Here is a 9,160-nt window from a genome sequence, read left to right on the forward strand (position 1 = left end):
TCCCCCGAGGCATGCAGCCTGTATTTCTGGCCATACTGAACGTTACAAAAGCACAAGTTTAACTAAGCACTTTTACTATGGTTTAACACATTTTCACACAAACACGGAGCCCGAGACAAAAGCACAGTCCCGAGACAGGCGTGCGCGTGGTGCGGACTCACGCGCTGAGCCACCACCAGATGGCTTTTTTTTTTTTTTTTTTTTTTTTTTTTTAAGCCATTAAAAGAAGTAAACTTCTTTTTTATGGCTTGAAAATAAAAGAATGCTATTTGATATAAAAAAAACCTTTCTAAATAATCAGTTCTTTTTGGGGGAAGGAAAAGCAATGAGCTATGAACAAACATATTTTTGGATGAATATCATAATTTTTTATGAATATCCTATTTTTATTACTTCCTTTCCTTCCTGAGCTTATGAATAATTTATTGGGGCCATAAATCACTCAGTTTGACATAAGGGGTATAATATCCCTCCTCCTGCAACAACTGAGTGGTGAATTCATTGCGATCTGTGTGTCCAGCGGATTGAGGAATTTCCCGGCGAATCTTGTTGACTGTGCCGAGGATGGTGGTTTTCCGTCTAAGGTGTTTCTGCGCCAGTGAAAGCGATGTGAAGAAATTGTCCGTGGTAACATTTCTGCCCTTGTCTAGGATCCATCTGCCTCATCACTACATTTTCAGACACTCTCTCCCCACTGGGATGATTGGGGTCCTTGCCAAGATATGGGAGGACATTGCAAATGTACTTGGATTTTAGGTCACAAGCCACCCAAAAGTTGATCCCAAACTCTTAGGTTTACTTGCAATAATACTGCAGGAAACGGCACAGAGTCTTCGATGGGAAAAGCTGTTCATCAACGGTGATATGTAGACCAGAGTTGTAGCACGTGATGCAGTTGCTGACAAATGATCCCCACACACTGGAAATTACAGCGAACTTATCAGTCTTTGCTTGATCACTGCAGGTGGACCTGTCAAAGCGTAGGTGTTGCATGATGTCTTGGAAGTGGTTTCGTGGCACAGTTCCAATGATCTGTGGGTTTCCCAGATTTGCTGACCAGCAGTCACGTAGAGATGGAACCCTAGCAACCCCCTGCAAGATGACAATTGCAATGAATGCCATTAGTTCAGGGAGGTCCATGAACCAATGAACATGCTCCGTTTGCTGTGCATGTTGAATAGTCCATTCTTGAATGAAGCATGTCAAGAGTGATGAAACACAGGAAGCTCTGAAGGCGACTCGAGATACTTTTCCTGGCCTTAGCCATTGGCTCTCCATCTGCAGCTTCTTTGGGGTGAAAGGGAGACAGGTCCCCACCTGTTCTTCACGCCACACTGTGCCATCTTTCGCTGTCTCAGTCCCCAAACAAGCTCTCTTTTTCAGTTGAGAAGCAGTCTCCTCATCTGCAGTGTGAACAGTTTCAAATTGTGAGCAGTGGGAAGGTCAAACAAAATCACAAATGCATGCATAGGTACTAATTATAATTCCAGTATCTCCTCTGTATCGGAATGTCTGAAATATCTTACTTACTATATCCACTTACTTACTTTGAAATGAAATGGGAAATAATATGAAATGTCTTCCTGAATAAAAAGATACAACTAGACTTAAGGTTACTAGCTAATCCTAACACCTAACCCAGCACACACAAAAAGTGGAAACTATAAAAAAGGTAGAGTAGATAATTCTGTCACTCTGCTCTGCTTTTAGTATTTTTCACTTGTTTGAAATGAAATGGGTTTCATTTCATATTATTTCCTAACCTGAAGACTGATCAGACAGCTCTGAAATTCTAGGTCTTCTCCATCCGAGTCACAAGGGTTGACTTCACTCAGGATCATTTCCAAGGCCTGCTGAGTGGTGAGTCTTCTCTGCATTTTCTTTCCTTGGAGAGGAGGTTCGTACACCACAGAATTCTTCAGCGCAATGAAGGATTAGGCTAAATGCAGTGAGATTGTATCCACCTCAACACAAAAGGAAGTTCACAGCTTTTACCACACACACAAAGAGGCAGTTGGCAGTTAGAAATCAGCAATCATTCACACAGCCCCACTCCCCTCCAGATTACTCAGGTAACGACCTAATTTACATATGAATTGATGCTAACAGACAAGCCAAGTTAGCTGAGCTTGTCTGGCGTTAGCTTCCACTTGGCTGACGGAGGGTTAGAAAAGTGTGGGACTTCCAGTGTTAATGTTTGCAGATTTCATATTTGATGGAAGTCTGCCCTTTTCTTTGATTTCCAACAACGTTCTGTAAAAAACTGGTGCCAGAATCGTCCAGAATTCTTTGTAGAATTCTGCAGGAAAGCCGTCTGGACCTGGAGCCTTATTATTGGGCATATTTATCAGGGCTTCCTGGAGTTCACCTGATGTCAGTGGCGAATCCACTCACATTGCTTGAGTGTCTAATACAGGGGTGTCAAACTCCAGGCCTTGAGGGCCGGTGTCCTGCAGGTTTTAGATCTCACCCTGGGTCAACACACCTGAATCAAATGATTAGTTCATTACCAGGTCTCTGGAGAACTTCAGGACATGTTGAGGAGGTAATTTAGCCATTTGAATCAGCTGTTAGATTAAGGACACATCTAAAACCTGATTAAAACAATCTTTTATAGAAATTCCTGAAAATGTTTGTGTTTCGGGTCATGTATTGTGTTCCCAGATGAATCTTGAACAGCACATATAGTTTTTTCTTTATTTTTAGCTGGTTTGCTAGAAATTGATTTATTACCATGTTCCTAATTTTGTAAGCGTAGTCTTTGTACTAAGAATTTTTTTTTTTTTAATCAATTATCGCATTTAATTCTAGTTTTGTTTTGTGTATTTTGTTCAATATTTCCTGATCTTGGTGAGACGCGTAGGCTTCTAGTGATTTGATGTTTTTTTTCTAATTCCTGAATATTTTTGTTTTTTCTTTTTATGTGATGAGAAAATTATTTTACCTCTCATCACAGCTTTCCCTGCTTCCCATAGAACAGAAGCTGATGTTCCGGGAGTGTCATTATAGTCTAAATATGAAGTCCACTCTTTTTAAAAAAATATTTAATAGTCTTCATCTTTAAGTAGTGATGTATTAAATCTCCAGTTTTTACTTGGCGTAGTATTATTCTTGTGCATTAGTGTTAAAGATACAGGAGCATGCTTGCTGACAGCTATAGGGTGAATCTCAGTGTCTGAAATGTAGCTCAGCTGCTGACCAAAAAATAATCCAGACAAGAGTAGGAGTGATAGACATGTGAGAAAGTATTCTCATTCCATTCCTTACTGGTGGGGAGAAGGGAGCGCCATGCATCGCAAAGACCAAAGTCGCTCATATACTGTTTGATTATATTTGTGGATTGCCAATTACGTTGAGTTCCTGCTGTGTTGAGCCTATCGATTTCTTCATTTAGTCCAAGGTTGAGGTCGCCTCCAAGAACAAGTGTGCCGTCTAAGGCTATGTCCACACGTACACAAGTATTTTTGAAAATGGAGATTTTCCATTTTCGTTTTAAAAAATAATCCCGTCCACACGTAAACGCAGAAATGAAGGAAAACGCTGATAGGAACATGCCAAAGCAACAGGTGGCGATATATCCCTAACCTGTAGAAATGTTGGCCAATCAGAAGTCTAGAAGCCTCGGTGGGAAATGGTAAACAAAGATGGGGCATAGAAGCAGAACCGAGTCCTATGTGTGGAGGGACAGTAACTGTGTGTGTATATGTAAGCATTTAAACACTGCAGAGAGAACAATTAACAGTAACAGTAGTGTAGAAATTCATTTCACCGAAACAATGCGGCGCACAGTGTGACGTCAAAAAAGGCGCACACCTTTGACGCCGCGTTTTCAGCGCCTTTTTTTTTTTTTTTTTTTTCTCGTCCACACATAAACGCAAAAACAGAGTTTTCAAAAATATCCACCCTGGCCGGAGTTTTTAAAAATCTGTTTTCAGTGACCGAAAATGCAGTTTACGTGTTGACGAAAGGTGCAAACGCATAGAAAAATCTGTTTTCAAAAATACCCGGGTACGTGTTGACGTAAGTGGTAAGTGTTCGTCAACATTTGGACCATATACACTTACAATACATAGCTTTTTATCAAGTATAGATAGTTTAATGATTAAGAATCTGCCCTCTGGATCTATAACTGTATCGAGTACTGTGAAATTAATATTTTTATGGATTAAAATTGCTACTCCCCTTTGTCTAGAATTATAACAACACATTAGGAAACTTGGGTGTTAAGTTCATTCGAACTTCTAAGAGGTCTGTGGGTCTCTTGTAAAAGGACAACATCTGCCTGTAGTTTTTTGAGTTGGTTAAATATTTTTAACCTCTTTTCTGGAGCCAGCTCCATTTATATTCCATGTAACGAACCTCAGTGCGCCCATAGATGTCTGTGCATAACTAGGGATGTACGCTGTGTGTGTCACTTAGACAGGTGGAGAGAATACATCACTTGTTCATAAATAAAGAGGGAGACAGAGAAAAAATGTGTGGCGAGATGCTCCCTGAGTCTGACTATGTGTGTGCATATTTACTAATATGAGTACGCTTGGCTTAAGTGTGTGTATCCTATACGACTGTGTGCGCTGTCTGACTGATGTAAATGTGCTGCCGTTGAGCGTGTGATTGTGCGTGATTGTGCGGTGCATATGTGTTGAAATAAAGGATGTTGTTTGTGGAAGCAGGTGATCGAAGCAGTGAAAGAAATAAACCAAGGACGAGGGTGAGCAGCATAAAAACAAGAGGGGGGGGGGGGAAACGAGGGAAAAAAAACCCGGAAACATTCCAATCAAACCGTTGACGGAGAGTGACGGTGTAAATTCTGCTATGATATCACACTTCAGATGCGGTTTGATATTAGTAAGATAAACAGATGTTAATGCAAGTTAGTGTGAGTGGATAGGGAAAGGGTGTAGCGGATTCTTATCTGGTGTGAAGTTAATACAGCCACTGAGTGATGTCGCATTAAAGCTGTCCGTCCACGTACAGCCGGTCCACAGCAATGACAGAGCGGGAGCCCTTCTGGATCAAGCCGCGTCGGATTGGGAAGAGGGCCCTGCGTCGTTTCAGGATCTCTTTGGGGAACTGGTCGTTCACGCTTTAGTCCGTTCCTTTTAATTCCGTGCCGCGGCTTTTCACATGTTGCTTTTGTTTGAAGTGGCCGAATTTGGCCATAATAGGACGTGGTCTCCCGGCCGGCGACTTCACTGCCCCCAAGTGATGCACTCTATCGAAGGCGATGTTCTTTACATCCTCCGGCAGCTTCAGGTGGATTTTAATGAAGCTTTTCACCGTTGCCTCTGCGTCCTCTCCGGCAGATTCTGGAATACCAGAAAACACAAGATTATCTCTCATGCTACGGGCTTGTAGATCAATAACGGACTCTTTTTTTTTTTTTTTATTTTCTATGTTTAGCTGGGTCACGTTATCGGTGAGAGATTTGACCGACGCCCGTAGCGTGGCATTTTCAGCGGCAAGCGTTTCCACCTGCTGCTGGCTGAACTCCAGGGATTCTCGCAGAGATTTAAATTCCCGGTGTAAAATCTCCACCAGGGACAGCCTCGCATCAAAACTGGACAATCTCTTGTCGATTGACTCAGGATATCTATGATGTGTTTGCCGGAAGGCGATGTTGTGCCGAGGGAGTCTGCCTACCATTCGCTTTAATTTTCCACCAAAATGAGTGTCAAAATGATCAGCAGAGGACACAACATCAAGACTACCAATTGCATCAGAATGCGCAGTAGGTGACGATAGAAGGTCATCATCATCAACACTGTCAATTGCTTGATACCAAAGTACAGATTGTGAAAGAAGCTCATCAATGTCAAAATGCCCTGCAGAAGGGTGTGGCATCAATATCACCAATTTCATCAAACCATTCTGTAGAGGATAGTGTGTGATTGCATTCACCGCTGTCATCACCCACATTATTAGCACTGGCATCATGAGAATTAACAGCTACAGATTTAGTGCAAACAGAAGCAGAAACATCAGAGTTAGTTCGAGATTCATGTGTCTGACAAAGGGCTTTTAATCTAGTGTTCAGCTCAGCACACCTGGTTCTAAAACTGCTAATGTCAAATTGGTCGCTATTCCTTAGACTGCTCTCTGAAGGACTATCAGCAGGCTGACCGCATCATCACTGCTCTTGAATATTGTATTGGCGGTTCTGAAAACATTTTTTTTTTTTTTTTTTTTTTGCTCTTAATTTGCAGATGCTAAGGAGCTTGTTGATTTTGATACCTGTAATAAGAGCTCTGCAATGCTTATGTCAATTTCTTTTACCCTAAAAACAACCCCCTCAATTTCTTGTATTTTGCTCAGGATTAGAGCCAATTTTTACCTGTCTTGATGAAGAAGGGAATGAAGCTGGTTAATTTTTGTGATGGGATTTCCGACTAGTGATGGGATTTCCGGCTCTTTTTAGAGAGCCGGCTCTTTCGGCTCCGAACCGGCTCTTCACATTGTTTTGTTGCTTTAATTAATTTATTATTAACAATAATATAAAATTATGCACAAAAGGAATTACTAATGTAAAAAAGTGGATTTATTTATATATGTTTATATATAAATATATACAGTGGCCCCTAGAGACAAAAGACAACAGAAGCACTTCTGTTGTCTTTTGTACATGTTTTGGAGTTTATACGTGCTTTGTCTGTAGGGGCCACCATAAATATACTTTTATTTATTCACTCCGCATAAAATGTAATAAATAAATCATATAATACAAAAATCAACTATTCACATTTGAACTTTTAACTATTTAAATTTTCAGCTTTTTCCTTTTACAAATTTTAAGTGAAACAACACAAAACACTACAAACCACAACACAATTAAATATAAATTAAAATATGAAAACAAAAAGAAGATGCATATTCTGTTATATGGACCTGCATGAATAAACTTTCTGAATCCTTTATCATCTGCAACTGAAAATAGTTGTGGATATATATATGTGATATATATGTGGATGTGTACAAACTTCAAATCACATATGAACCCTGAAGCACGTACAAACTCCAAAATACGTAAAAACACGTACAAACTCCGAAGCACTTACAAAATACAGCAGAAGTGCTCCAGGATGTAGGGCGCAGTGTTGAGCTTTTGTTACCTCGTGGCTACACAAGCCAGCAAGTACCAACGACCGGATTTGGTGTGTGGTAATAACAGGTAAATGAACTTTTTTTTTTTTTTTTTTTTTTTTTTTTTAATTATTTGAATATATAAGAGTGCCTGTGTATAAATACACAAACAATACACACATGCTTTCAATTGTGTAATTTAAGTGATCTACTAGCTCTGCTTTGGAAGTTCAGTTCATGCTAGAAATGTGTTTTGGAGTGGGGGTCTCTAGGGGTGCTTTGTCTCTAGGGGTCACCGCATATATTTATATATAAACATATATAAATAAATCCACTTTTTTACATTAATTCCTTTTGTGCATAATTTTATATTATTGTTAATAATAAATTAGAGCAAAAAAACAACCTGAAGAGCCGGTTCGGAGCCGAAAGAGCCGGCTCTCTAAAAAGAGCTGGAAATCCCATCACTAGTTCCTGTGCTACTGAGTGTAACTACCGCCCCTCCCCCCTCTTCCCAGCGTAAAGTACAAGGCTCGCATGCTGAGTGAAGCGGAAAATAAGTGTGAGGGAGAAAAACCCAACCCACGGCTCGCGATAAGGAGCCGGTTCACGTCAAAGACCCGGCTCTAAGAGCCATTTCGTTCGCGACCGACACATCACTACATTGAACGCAGCACAGAAATCTTTGAGAAGTTCACAGCAGTCGTGAGTACTCGGACTAAGCACTTTGAGCGCAAAAATAACTTCTCAGAGAGGCTCGTGGCCAATTTCACTCCAGGTGCAAACTTGTGTGTTTAAGGTTTGAAGTTATACAACAAACTGAAATTTAAAGTGTCACCATTATCTGGGACAAACCCTTAACAATAATATAATTTACTTAGAGCAGCACAGAACACTGGGAAAGTACAAATGCCCTCCAGCTCTTTAAGGTGTCTGCAGCAGCTCTCTCACTCGGTCCTGAAGGAAGTCACTGCAAGGTTTTGGGCTTGAACGGCGTAGAGACGAACTGAGCCAGCATGGTGAAGTCTGTGGTGCTGTCGAGGCTACGTCGACACTAATCCGGATAAATTTGAAAACAGCATTTTCGTCTAAAAACGCTCCACTATCATTTTTGAAGAGTTGTTCATCCACACTTGCGTTCCTGTGCTGTGCATCTGTGAAATATAAGACTGTTTGACCTGCGTCATTTCCGTCTGCCGTTTATTTACTTTCCGGCTCTTTGAAACCTTGCAGCAAAATGTCAAGGAAAAGCAGTTTTATCTGGAGCATGTACAAACTGATATTAATCTTTAATAGTGCTGTCAAAATTGAGAGCAAACAAAACAACTGCTGTACAATGCCGTCCGTCATCTTAGTTGAATTGGTCGCGCGGCTGTATCACATGACTAAAATGTGTCATCGCTTTCTAAAGCCTCTGTCGCAGTGCAACTCAAAAAACTGCGTTGTCAAATTTATCCACTTTGGAGGGCGTTTTGAAAAGGCTCAGTTTTCCTTCACAAAAAACAGTGTCAGTGTGGACGGAGAGAAAAAGATGCATTTTCAAACGAAAACGTATTAGTGTGGACATGGCCTGGGACAGGCGGCGTGCAAGATGAGCGAGTTGTAGCGAGCTCCCCACATGATGCTCTTCCCCGGGATCAGATATTAAGGAGTTTTGTTGTGATCAGGAGGGGTTAAGAGCAGAACCACCACAGGAAGGAGCCCAGCTCGGTGCTTGAACTGTTGGTCCTGAGATGGGCCAACAAGCGAGCAGTAGCAGCATTCTTAAAAAAAAAAAGATGATAATAATTTCTTGGCGGTTAAATCCTGTGTCACAATGTTAAAAGCCATCTTTTACTACCCAATCTAACAATGATAATTTCGGTCTCTATTTATCTTCAAGAAATGACAACTCTGTCCAACTTGTTGTGCCATAGAACAATTTAAATGTTCTGCTGCTTTTATTACTGTGTTGTTTTAGTTAGCATGGATACATGTATGCACGCAACATCTGTACCACTGAGTGCTTGCTACGAGCAAACTTTAAAGTAAGAACTTTGCTTCCAAATGTGTTCAATGTGAAGCGGACGCTGACGATGTG

At 40.8% G+C, this 9,160-nt stretch overlaps 1 pseudogene; it reads right to left on the bottom strand.

Annotated features, from left to right (window-relative positions):
• Positions 1–579: 579 nt before the first annotated feature.
• Positions 580–2,067, bottom strand: LOC148096507 (uncharacterized; annotated as a pseudogene).
• Positions 2,068–9,160: the final 7,093 nt, after the last annotated feature.

Source organism: Neolamprologus brichardi, chromosome 23 (genome assembly GCF_056152115.1).
Source record: "Neolamprologus brichardi isolate AB-2024 chromosome 23, ASM5615211v1, whole genome shotgun sequence".
In the NCBI taxonomy this organism is placed as follows: domain Eukaryota; kingdom Metazoa; phylum Chordata; class Actinopteri; order Cichliformes; family Cichlidae; genus Neolamprologus; species Neolamprologus brichardi.